At 39.1% G+C, this 13,120-nt stretch overlaps 1 long non-coding RNA gene across 4 annotated transcripts in view; it reads left to right on the top strand.

Annotated features, from left to right (window-relative positions):
- The window catches only part of LOC111091430, a 37,991-nt gene extending 25,719 nt beyond the window's left edge, over positions 1 to 12,272 (top strand). For all 4 annotated transcript variants that reach the window (XR_005374411.1, XR_005374408.1, XR_005374409.1 and 1 more), the window contains one exon: positions 12,120 to 12,272. This is a non-coding gene — a long non-coding RNA (uncharacterized LOC111091430). The remainder of the gene's footprint in view (positions 1 to 12,119) is intronic.
- The last annotated feature ends 848 nt before the right edge of the window (positions 12,273 to 13,120 follow it).

The raw sequence follows: 13,120 nt of genomic DNA, 5'->3' as shown, positions 1-13,120 counted from the left end.
ATGTCACAGAACTGCCAAAAGGATATACAATTATACAAATGTTGAAGTGTTACTCATTATTGTACTTGCTCTTTGTCTGTTAGAAATTTACTCAATTTTCAGGGCACTTGGATGGTTCAGTTGTTTAAGCAACTGATTCTTGATTTTAGCTCAGGTCATGATTTCAGGGTCATGAAATGGAGCCCTACGTTAGGCTCCTGCTCATGAGGGTGTCTGATTGAGATTCTCTCCCTCTCCCTCTGCCCTTCCCCACTGTACTCTTGTCTCTTTCTCTAAAATAAAGAAGTCTTAATTTTTTTTTAATTTACTCAATTTTCATCCCCATAGAAAATTAAAAATCTGCGAGTGACATCTTCTACCAAATTAATCCTCAAGCATGTCCAAAAGAAACATGTGTCCTTTAAACAATTTAGACCATCATAAGTACAAGGAAAGGGGAAGTCTCTTATGGTTAACAGGAAAAAAAATGTAGAAGGAAGTATGCCAGGTAAGGTGTCAATGAAACACACTAAGGTTTTGATCTGGGAGAGCAATTATATTAGGAAACTCAGAGCATGAGTGACTGTGATTTATCCCGGCACTTGATAAGTATTGTAGGAGCAGCACTCATAACTGCAATTACTTTGTTGCATGTGAGCTCTTGGCATTTTTAATTTTCTCTCTTGGCCAGGCAGTTTTGGCATTGGCTTTTCTACCTTGCAAGACTTAGCTCTTCTTTGAACTAGAATGAGCCTTCCAATTCTAATACCTGTTAAAATACTTAATTTCTAAGTAAACAGAAGGGTAGTGGCTATATGATGTTCACTGAGAAATTCAATGTCACTGAATTTTAAACTTTTTAAAAATAAAACATTGGGAACAAATTACCAAGTCCTATCTTCTTTTTTTTTTTCCTTCTTCTCCTTTTTACTAATTTTTACATCATTCATTCTCTATCTGAAACAGGGAAAGGAAAACAGCAAACTCTGAGCCATGTCATCAAGAAAAGGGGATTATACAATTCCTGACAAATAGAAATACTTAATAATCATTTTATATAACTGCGTTTGTAATTTATTATGATGATAATACTTATTATTACCTTCCATTTATTAAGCCATACTATGTACCAGTCATCTATATGTCTTATCTAATTTAATTCTACAGTGACTCTAGAAAGTAGGTATTGCAGTTTTGATTTGTTTGCAAATGCTCAGGCTAACCAGAGGAGCCAGGTTTCAAGCCCTTGTTCTGAGCCCAACTACTTAGGAATTTCATTGTTTAAAAAATGATTTTCAAATGATGCAGTAAGTCCACATATTCTGTATATAACATGTGAATAGGGGCACCCAGTAATAGGGGAACCTGCCAAGTAATGACTGAGAGAGACAGTAGCAATTATTTTAATCAATGATTGTATTTGAAATTTGCCAACTACAAAATATACATCAAAGGCAGCTGTAGCAGCCAGATGTGTTCTGTTTCTTCACCTGCGAGCCTGTTCCTGCCCGGGGAAAAATGGAGCAACGTCTGGACTAAAAGGCTATCTCCGTGGTCCATTCACTCGTTGGCCTTTGTACAAACATTGCCAGCAGTACATCACTTAGGATGGAGTGCAGCGGAGTTTTCTATAACGGGAACATCAATCAATTAAAACCGGAGTAAGCCAGCAAACACATTTCACTGAGATCACCAGCGAGTAATCATCACATAGATCATCAGATACTAATGCTTCTTGACAAAAAAGAAACAAAAAACTAGACCTGCTGAGTTGATGACTGAAGGGGCAAGGCCTTGTTTTGTCCACCTGTTACCTACTGGTATACTAGAGGCTCCTCTTCCTTTTGCTTTTATTAGTCATATTATAACCATAACTCATAGAATGTATTTTTTAAATTAATTGCTAAATGGTGAGATTTTTATCTTTTAGCTTCTTTTAATTTAAGGCAGGACTTTTTCCCTATATTTTTAACTCATTAGACACATTATTTGAACTGAAATGATTTGCCCTACACCTGTTATCTTCCAAAGTAGTCAAATCAGTAATACCTATATTCTTCCAACTTGCATATTTAATTGGCAAACCTCTGTAACATACCTAGTGTAAGAACTAGTATGTCTTGAGTACTTTCTATTTGTCAGGCACTGTTCTAAATTATTCATTTAACATATAGCATACAGAGTGGTTAAGTAATCTGCCCAATATCACACAGTAACCAGTGGATCTGAAATGTGAATCTAGGCAATAGGACTCCAGATCCTACCCTTTGAACCTAGTAATGAGTGATTACCTGACAGTTATACATTTGAAATATCACCAAATGTCAAATGTTCATTTGGCCATATAAAAACTTTCTTTAAAAAAATTTAAGAGATTTTATTTGTTTATTCATGAGAGACACAGAGAGAGAAGCAAAGACATAGGTAGAGGGACAAGCAGGCTCCCTGCAGGGAGCCAGATGCAGGACTTGATCCCAGGACCTCGGGATCATGACCTGAGCCGAAGGCAGATGCTCAACCACTGAGCCACCCAGGAGTCCCCATTTAATATCTTTTAAAAACTGTTAACGGTTTTGAAAGCATGAGTAGAATCCATCTTATATTAAGACAATATGAATGCTGCTGTTTAAAATAAATTATATGTTCAAGTCTAAATTTTGTGTTTGAAAAACATCACCCTAAGACCCTATGAATCTTTTTGAAAGTAGAGGAAGAGAAGAAAGAAGAAACAGATTTCATCGTAGCTATGCTCTTCCTTAGTATGACAGAAAAACTTGAATTTCATTACAATGAAGAATTACCTGCTTCCAGTTGCAAAGGCTGTTTCAATTACTGAGCAATTGTTGGTGAAATAGACTTGCTTGGAAGTTTCTGCATGGGCATTGAATCCTGGTCAAAAATAATAATATCACAGGGATCCCTGGGTGGCTCAGCGGTTTGGCGCCTGCCTTTGGTCCAGGACGTGACCCTGGAGTCCTGGGATCGAATCCCACATTGGGCTTCAGGCATGGAGCCTGCTTCTCCCTCTGCCTGTGTCTCTGCCCCTCCCCCTTCTGTCTATCATGAATGAATAAATAAAATCTTTAAAAAAAAATAATATCGCTAATTTCTCCAAAAATGCCTTACACCAAAGAGAAACAGAGAAAATATTGGGCAACACCTTCCAGTGTCCAATGCATCATTTCCTGCATTAATGGGAGTGGGAGAAACAAAATAGTCGCTGTCAATTGACTACGGTTCAGAATTTAGACAGGATTATTTCATTTATGAGTGTCACAAACCCAACACAGATTATCTAACCAAAAATATATACCAAGAAACAAAAAAAAAAGGAAATTTATTAAGTCATGTAACTAAAAATTCTCTAAGCATCTGATTTTAGGTAACACTAGATCCAGATATTTTTTAAAAATATCATTAGAAATCTCCCTCAACCCTACTTATTGCCTATGTTAGCTTTATTTTCAAAACTTTCTACATGGAATCAAGGAGTAACATGACCCCTAGTAAATAATATCTTGACCAAAAGAAGGCAGGATGAAACAACAGATACCAGTGTGCCATGATTTCTTGAATGATGACAGTTTTATTTTGGAGGATCTGGGGTTATCAGTGCTGGAGCCTTCCTCTTCTCAGCAAATTCATCACATAAATGCCTTTATCATCTTAACCACTATCACCATGGAGTTCTTTCACGCCTTTGGCACTAGGATAAACATGGTCACCCAACCCGGAATCTTAGTGTCATCCCTCCTTCCCACCAATCCCTTTATTTCTTAAATATTTTTCACATTAATCCATTTATCCCTGTTACTGGTCTCTCATTTAGATAAAAACAATGATGTCATAATTATTCTCTCTGACTCATGACTTCTCTCTTTAAATCCATTCTCTATGCTCCTGTCCATGTAATCAGTTTAAAACACAAATTCTGTCACACTACCTCCTTGTTTTAAAATCATCAAGGGTTCCTTAAATGTTGTCAGAGTAATAGCCGAGGGCCTTTGTCTGCTATACATGGATAGCATGCCCTTCTCTAATTTTGCCACATGAAATGGTAGCTATTGGCTACACATGATGATTTAAATTGAGATTAATTAAAATTAAATAAAATTAAAAATTCATTTCTCCAGCTTGCTAACCATATTTCAAGTGCTCAATAGCCACATGTGGCTAGTGGTTATGTGTCAGATGGTACAAATATAGAATATTTTCATCATTGTAGAGAATTCTGATAGAACATAAAACATTGCTGTTCTGCAGTTTCTTTTTTTTTTTTTTAAGATTTTTTATTTATTTATTCATAGAGACACAGCTAGAGAGAGAGGCAGAGACACAGGCAGAGGGAGCAGCAGGCACCATGCAGGGCAGGGAGCCTGATGTGGGACTCGATCCCGGGCCTCCAGGATCAGGCCCTGGGCTGCAGGCGGCACTAAACCGCTGCGCCACTGGGGCTGCCCTGTTCTGCAGTTTCATATCTGTTTACTATCCAACTGTTTCCTCATAATAATGCTGAACCACTTGTAGTATCCTGAGTGAATCACGCATATTCATGTCTCTCTAGCTTTGCTCATTGTAGTTCTTCTGCCTAGAAAGCTCTTCATGGCTGCCTAGATAATAACCACTACACATTCTTTAAGACCCAGCTAAGATGTTACCTTCCTGAGGAAGGCAACACTGAACTCTGGTGTTCAGCTAAGTGTTTGTAAGACATTCTGTGCCTATTTGTATGTGACCACACAATGACACTACTACCTGTTTTGTGCCTAACTTCTTATGTGACAGTAAACTTTTATATTATTTATTTATTTATTTATTTATTTATTTATTTATTTATTATCTCTCTTTTTTTATTGGAGTTCAATTTGCCAACATATAGCATAACACCCAGTGCTCATCCCATCAAGTGTCCCCCTCAGTGCCCATCACCCAGTCACCCCCACCCGCCACCCAACTCCCTTTCCACCACCCCTTCTTTGTTTCCCAGAGATAGGAGTCTCTCATGTCCTGTCTCCCTCTTTGATATTTCCCACTCATTTTTTCTCCTTTCTCTTTATTCCCTTTCACTATTTTTTATATTCCTCAAATGAATGAGACCATATAATGTTTGTCCTTCTCCGACTGACTTACTTCACTCAGCATAATACCCTCCAGTTCCATCCACATCGAAGCACATGGTGGGTATTTGTCATTTCTAATGTCTGAGTAATATTCCATTGTATACATAGACCACATCTTCTTTATCCATTCATCTTTCGATGGACACCGAGGCTCCTTTCGCAGTTTGGCTATTGTGGACATTGCTGCTAGAAACATCGGGGTGCAATGTCTCGGCGTTTCACTGCATCTGTACCTTTGGGGTAAATCCCCAGCAGTGCAATTGCTGGGTCATAGGGCAGGTCTATTTTTAACTCTTTGAGGAACCTCCACACAGTTTTCCAGAGTGGCTGCGCCAGTTCACATTCCCACCAACAGTGCAAGAGGGTTCCCCTTTCTCCACATCCTCTTCAACATTTGTGGTTTCCTGCCTTGTTAATTTTCCCCATTCTCACTGGTGTGAGGTGGGATCTCATTCTGGTTTTGATTTGTATTTCCCTGATGGCAAGTGATGTGGGGCATTTTCTCATGTGCATGTTGGCCATGTCTATGTCTTCCTCTGTGAGATTTCTGTTCAGGTCTTTTGCTCATTTCATGACTGGATTGTTTGTTTCTTTGCTGTTGAGTTTAATAAGTTCTTTATAGATCTTGGATACTAGTCCTTTATCTGATATGTCATTTGCAAATATCTTCTCCCATTCTGTAGGTTGTTTCTTAGTTTTGTTGACTGTTTCTTTTGCTGTGCAAAAGCTTCTTATCTTGATGAAGTCCCAATAGTTCATTTTTGCTTTTGTTTCTCTTGCCTTCGTGGATGTATCTTGCAAGAAGTTACCGTGGCCACGTTCAAAGGGGGTTGCCTGTCTTCTCTTCTAGCATTTTGATGGAATCTTGTCTCACATTTAGATCTTTCATCCATTTTATGTTTATCTTTGTGTATGGTGTAAGAGAATGGTCCAGTTTCATTCTTCTGCATGTGGATGTCCAATTTTCCCAGCACCATTTATTGAAGAGACTGTCTTTTTTCCAGGGGATAGTCTTTCCTCCTTTGTCAAATATTAGTTGACCATAAAGTTGAGGGTCCACTTCTGTTCCATTGATCTATGTGTCTGTTTTTGTGCCAGTACCACACTGTCTTGATGATCACAGCTTTGTAGTACAACCTGAAATCTGGCATTGTGATGCCCCCAGCTATGTTTTTCTTCTTTAGTATTCCCCTGGCTATTCAGGGTCTTTTCTGATTCCACACAAATCTTGAGATGATTTGTTCCAACTCTCTGAAGAAAGTCCATGGTATTTTGATAGGGATTGCATTAAATGTGTAAATTGCCCTGGGTAGCACTGACATTCTCACAACATTAATTCTTCCAATCCATGAGCATGGAATATTTTTCCATCCCTTTGTGTCTTCCTCAATTTCTTTCTGAAGTGTTCTGTAGTTTTTAGGGTATAGATCCTTTACCTCTTTGTTTAGGTTTATTCCTAGGTTATCTTATGTTTTGGGGTGCAATTGCAAATGGGATTGATTCCTTAATTTCTCTTTTTTCAATCTCATTGTTAGTGTATAGAAATTCCACTGATTTCTGTGCATTGACTTTGTATCCTATTACATTGGTAAATTGCTGTATGAGTTCTAACAATCTCGGGGTGGAGTCTTTTGGGTTTTCTATGTACAGTATCATGTCATCTGCGAAGAGGGAGAGTTGGACTTCTTCCTTGCCAATTTGAATGTCTTTTATTTCTTTTTGTTGCCTGATTGCTGAGGCTAGGACTTCTAGTACTATGTTGAATAGCAGTGGTGAGAGTGGACATCCCTGTCTTGTTCCTGATCTTAGGGGAAAAGCTCCCAGTGTTTCCTCATTGAGAATGATATTTGCTGTGAGCTTTTTGTAGATGGCTTTTAAGATGCTGAGGAATGTTCCCTCTATCCCTACACTCTGAAGAGTTTTGATCAGGAATGGATGCTATATTTTGTCAAATGCTTTCTCTGCATCTATTGAGAGGATCATATGGTTCTTGTTTTTTCTCTTTCTGATATGATCGATCACATTGATTGCTTTATGAGTGTTGAACCAGCCTTGCATCCCAGGGATAAATCCCACTTGGTCATGGTGAATAATCTTCTTAATGTATTGCTGGATCCTATTGGCTAGTATCTTGTTGAGAATTTTTGCATCCGTGTTCATCAGGGATATTGGTCTATAATTCTCCTTTTTGGTGGGGTCTTTGGTTTTGGAATTCAGGTGATGCTGGCCTCATAGAACAAGATTGGAAGTATTCCATCTTTTTCTATCTTTCTGAACAGCTTTAGTAGAATAGGTATGGTTTCTTCTTTAAATGTTTGATAGAATTCCCCTGGGAAGCCACCTGGCCCTTGACTTTTGTGTCTTGGGAGGTTTTTGATGACTGCTTCAATTTCCTCCCTGGTTATTGGCCTGTTCAGGTTTTCTATTTCTTCCAGTTCCAGTTTTGGTAGTCTGTGGTTTTCCAGAAATGCGTCCATTTCTTCTAGATTGCTTAATTTTTTGGCGTATAGCTGCTCATAATATGTTTTTAAAATTGTTTGTATTTCCTTGGTATTGGTTGTGATCCCTCCTCTTTCATTCATGATTTTGTTAATTTGAGTCTTTTCTCTCTTCTTTTTAATAAGGCTGGCTAATGGTTTATCTATCTTATTAATTCTTTCAAAGAGCCAACTCTTGATTTTGTTAATCTGTTCCACAGCTCTTCTGGTCTCTATTTCATTGAGTTCTGCTCGAATCTTTATTAAATCTCTTCTTCTGCTGGGTGTAGGATCTATTTGCTGTTTTTTCTCCAGCTCCTTTAGGTGCAAGGTTAGCTTTTGTATTTGAGTTCTTTCCAGTTTTTGGATGGATGCTTGTATTGTGATGTATTTCCCCCTCAGGACTGCTTTTACTGTATCCCAAAGATTTTGAATTGTTGTATCTTCATTGTCATTAGTTTCCATGAATTTTTTTAATTCTTCCCTAATTTCCTGGTTGACCCTTTTATCTTTTAGCAGGATGGTCCTTAACCTCCAAGTGTTTGAGGTCCTTTCAAACTTCTTGTTGGGATTTAGTTCTAATTTCAAAGCATTATGGTCTGAAACTATGCAGGGGACGATCCCAATCTTTTGATGTCAGTTAAGACCTGATTTGTGACCCAGTATGTGGTCTATTCTGGAGAAAGTTCCATGTGCACTTGAGAAGAGTGTGTATTCATTCAGTTGCTTTTAGATGTAAAGTTCTGTAAATATCTGTGAAATCCATCTGGTCCAGTGTATCATTTAAAGCTCTTGTTTCTTTGGAGATGTTGTGCTTAGAAGATCTGTCGATTGTAGAAAGCACTACATTCAAGTCACCAAATGTATTATTATCTAAGTATGTCTTCTTAACTTTGGTTATTAATTGATTGATATACTTGGCAGCTCTCACATTTGGGGCATAAATATTGATGATTGTTAGGTCCTCTTGTTGGATAGATCCTTTAAGTATGATATAGTGTCCCTCTTCATCTCTTACTGCAGTCTTTGGGATAAACTTTAGTTTATCTGATATAAGGATGGATGGCTACCCCTGCTTTCTTTTGAGGACCATTTGAATGGTAAATGGTTCTCCAACCTTTTATTTTCAGGCTGGAGGTGTCCTAGGTCTAAAATGAGTCTCTTGTAGACAGCAAATAGATGGGTCGTGCTTTTTTTATCCGGTTTGAAATGCTGTGCCTTTTGATAGGGTCATTAAGCCCGTTCACATTTAGCGTTGCTATTGAAAGATATAAATTTAGTGTCATCATGATACCTATTCAGTCCCTATTTTTGTGGATTGTTCCCTTGGACTTCCTCTTTCTATTACAGAGTCCCCCTTAGTATTTCTTGCAGAGCTGGCTTGGTGGTCACATATTATTTCAGTTTCTGCCTATCTTGGAAGTTCTTTATCTCTCCTTCTATTCTGAATGAGAGCCTTGCTGGATAAAGTATTCTTGGCTGCATGTTCTTCTCATTTAGGACCCTGAATATATTCTACCAGCCCTTTCTGACCTGCCAGGTCTCTGTGGAGAGGTCTGCTGTTAATCTAATATTTCTCCCCATAAAAGTTAGAGATTTCTTGTCTCTTGCTGCTTTAAATATCTTCTCTTTATCTTTGGAATTTTCAAGTTTCACTATTAAATGTCAAGGTGTTGAGGGGTTTTTATTGATTTTAGAGGGGGATCTCTCTATTTCCTGGATCTGAATGCCTGTTTCCCTTCCCAGGTTAGGAAAGCTCTCAGCTATAATTTATTCAAATACATATTCTGGACCTCTGTCCCTTTCGGCACCCTCGGGAACCCCAATTAAACATACATTTTTTTTTCCTTCTGAGGCTGTCATTTATTTCCCTTAACCTATCCTCATGATCTTTTGTTTTTCTCTTTTTTCCTCAGTTTCCCTCTTTGCTATCAACTTGTCTTCTATGTCACTCACTCGTTCTTCCACCTCGTTAACCCTCGTCGTTAGGACCTCTAGTTTGGATTGCATCTCATTTAATTGATTTTTAATTTCTGCCTGATTAGATCTAAATTCTGTAGTCATGAAGTCTCTTGAATCCTTTATGCCTTTTTCTAGAGCCACCAGTAGTTTTATAATTGTGCTTCTGAATTGGCTTTCTGACATTGAATTTTAATCCAAATTTTGTAACTCTGGGAGAGAGGACTGTTTCTGATTCTTTCTTTTGAGGCGAGTTTTTCCTTCTAGTCATTTTGTTCAGTGCAGAGTGGCCAAAAACAAGTTGTACTGGGAAAAGGAGAAAAAGAGAGAAGAGAAAAAAGAGAAAAAAAAAATGAAGAAGAAGAAAAAAAAGAGAGAGAAGTGGGGGAGCAAACAGAAAACAAAAAACAAGGGACAGTATCCTCTGATTCTATATACTGTAAATCCCTCGACTTCCCCTGGAACTTTCCAGTGCTGCTTGGTCAATTACTTGCTTTTCCCCTGTCCATCTAGCTGGTCTTCTGGGGGAGGGGCCTGCTGTGCTGATTCTCAGATGTGAGCACTTGGGGGAGCTGCTCAGCCCCCTGCGTGGTGCACGGCTCAGTGGGAGCTGTTTATCCTGTTTATTCTGTGAGGCCACTGTGAGGCTCCGTGAGGGTTGTTTATCCCATGATGCCCCAGGAGGAACAGCAACAGTGGTGGCGGCCAGCTCCCCAGCCCTGGAGTCAGCTCCCGCAGTAACTACAGAGCTCTCAGTCCACCAGGGCGTGGATGCTCCGTGGGGCGGGGCTGCTGATCTGCTCAGCTCGGGGCTGCCAGGAGGTAGGAGTGTCCTTATTGTCCTGGGCCCTCCCGGCCTCTGCCTATGGGGTGGGGGGGGACTTCCTCAGGCACCCTGTGCTCCTGGGCCTGTGCCACTAAAATCGTGCTCCCTAGCCGGGCAGCCCCCTCCACACAGAGCCTCCACCCAAGCCCCTCCGAGCTGCTCCCGGGTCCAGCCGATAGCGCCGCAGCCCTTTAGGGAGCTCTGCTGTGGGGTGTGGCGCGCCCTGCCTGGGGCGCAGGTGTCTGTTAGTGTCCCAGGGAGCCTGAGGGCACCCCTGCCCCTCCTGGGATCCTGCCCGAGCTCCCTGCCAGCACCTTTCCGGTCGGGAAGTTTGGTGAAGCTCCTGCTTCTCTGGGTCGGGGCTTTCCTGTCCTGGGGACACTTGCCCCGTGGCCTTAGCCTGGCATCTCGCAGGGCCCCTCCCCTTGGATGCTTTTTTATTTCTTTTTTTTTTTTTCTTCCATCTTCCTACCTTGATAGAAGCCTGAACTTTTCTCACTGTAGCATTCCAGCTGTTCTCTCTTTAAATCTCAGGCTGAATTTGTAGGTTTTCAGGATGATTTGAAAGTTATCTAGGTAATTTGGTGGGGACAGGTGACTTGGGGACCCTACTCTTCTGCCATCTTGCCCCCTCCCCGACAGTAAACTTTGAATTCAAATGTCTAGTTCTTTGTTTTTCTCTCAGCACCAAGCACAGCACATGGCATGTAGAATGGACATTAATATATATATTTGAAAAAATGTAATAAATTGTGTAAAGAGTCAAAGCAATCCTTTCGACTTTGTTAGACAAAATACCCATTTCAAATTTTAAATATTTTTTATAAATTTATTTATTCATGAGATTCACAGAGAGAGAGGCAGAAACATAGGCAGAGGGAAAAGCAGGCTCCCTGGGGGGAGGAGGGGGGCTGAAGTGGGAATTGATCCCAGGACCCCGGAATCATGACCTAACCAAAGGCAGATGCTCAACCACTGAGTTACACAGGTGCCTCCCCCTTTTAAATTTTTAAGATTAATGTAAGTAATAGATACTTCTGACTTTTGGCTTGTCTGCTATAGTATCAACATAACATTAATTCATGTCCAACATTATCCTTCAGTCTCAGTCCATTTTCACTTTGGTTCTCCAGTATCCTTACCTGCTCGACATGGGGCAAGTTTACAAAATGGGTCAATGTTCAAGGATGACCCAAGTTGAACACCTTTTCCAGGAATCCTAAAGAAAACTTCATGAATTGCTGAAGATTTCTTCAAAGTGTCATTAATTGTACACAATAATATTACCCAATTAGAGATATTATGTCTCCTTTACATGAATCTTTGATGGGTATAGTATCCACAAAAAGAAGAAAACAATGATGATGACCTCACTCCTCCAGAGAAAGGACAGTTTTTCATTTAAAACTTGATGACAGAATGGAAAGCCCAGAATTTGAACTTGGAATTGTTTTTTCTTATTTGTGTTGAGATTTCTTACCTGCTTTAAGATAGGTTGGTGCTCCTTCCATAAAATGGTACCTGGTTATTTCTCCTTCCTCTCCCTCTTCTGAAGAAACTGGGAAGGAAGTGGTATTTCAGAGTGACTCCACAAAGCTGTTTCATGAGCTTTGCCAGTTTTACATGATTTGGAACCTAATATCCCAGCAATACAGTTGAACATTTTGCATGTCACTCTTTAAATTGCATCTAAATCTTTTATTCTTGACATTTAGCATCATTCTGTTCCAGTAAAGGTTGTTGCGTTTTTTTTTGCAGTGACTTTCTGACCTGTCTTTAAAGTCAGCACTCCAATCAGTCTCCACTGACATACAGAGAATGGTGACATATTGACTTTTACAAGAGATGAATCAAAAGGTGACACAACATGAATAGATGGAAGCTTAGCCCTGAATTTTCCATATAAATGCAAGTGTCAACTAAACAAAGAAAGTGCCTGCTTTTTTACATAGTCCATGCAAGTGCACTATTCACATAATATATATTTGAGTTATAACTCTGCATAGGCCTGGTGTTCTGGTGGAATTGTGAGTATTCACTTTTTAAATATAAAGTTGAATTTTACTTCTAACATTGGCTTACCTCAAATAACCATGTAGTTGGAAAACTTCATCTTTTAAATCAAGTCTCCCCATCTTCTAATTTTAGCTGTGAAATGATTAAATTTCTGATGAAAATTTTTGATGAAACTTCAAAAATTTCTAACAAATTGCAAAATATGGATAACTTAAGTTACTTTGTCTTTAGGGATTTCTTTCTTCTTGAATTTTCATTGGTGTCCTGACATTCCTATTATATATCTAGTATTTCTTCAGCCCACATTTCTCTAAATTAGACACTCATTCTGTTGTCAAATTCTGTTTCACATTTTACTCTGCAGAACCACTTGACTGTTTTAAGCTTTCTCTGGATCTTCTTTTCAAGACCCTGGGGTCATACACTAATCAATGGCTCATTAATATTAATTACAACAACTTTAATGTTAGAAAAATTTATTGGGCATTCATTTGATTTCAGTCACTATGCTTCAAGATTAATCTGAATTATCTCAGGTAAGTCCTAATATAATTCTATGAAGAAAACATTTTACTGTATTTATCCCCATTTTAGACATAAGAAAACTGAGGCAAAGAAAGGGTATTTAAGTATCACATTGAATGTCACTCATCTTGCAAAGCACTCAAGCCCAGGACTGCCAAATTCCAAAATTCACTTTCCTAATCATTCTCCCTACTGATGTACTCAAGTTCAATTTACTT

Source organism: Canis lupus, chromosome 20, assembly GCF_011100685.1.
Source record: "Canis lupus familiaris isolate Mischka breed German Shepherd chromosome 20, alternate assembly UU_Cfam_GSD_1.0, whole genome shotgun sequence".
Lineage (NCBI taxonomy): Eukaryota > Metazoa > Chordata > Mammalia > Carnivora > Canidae > Canis > Canis lupus.
This window is presented reverse-complemented; position numbering and strand designations above follow the sequence as displayed.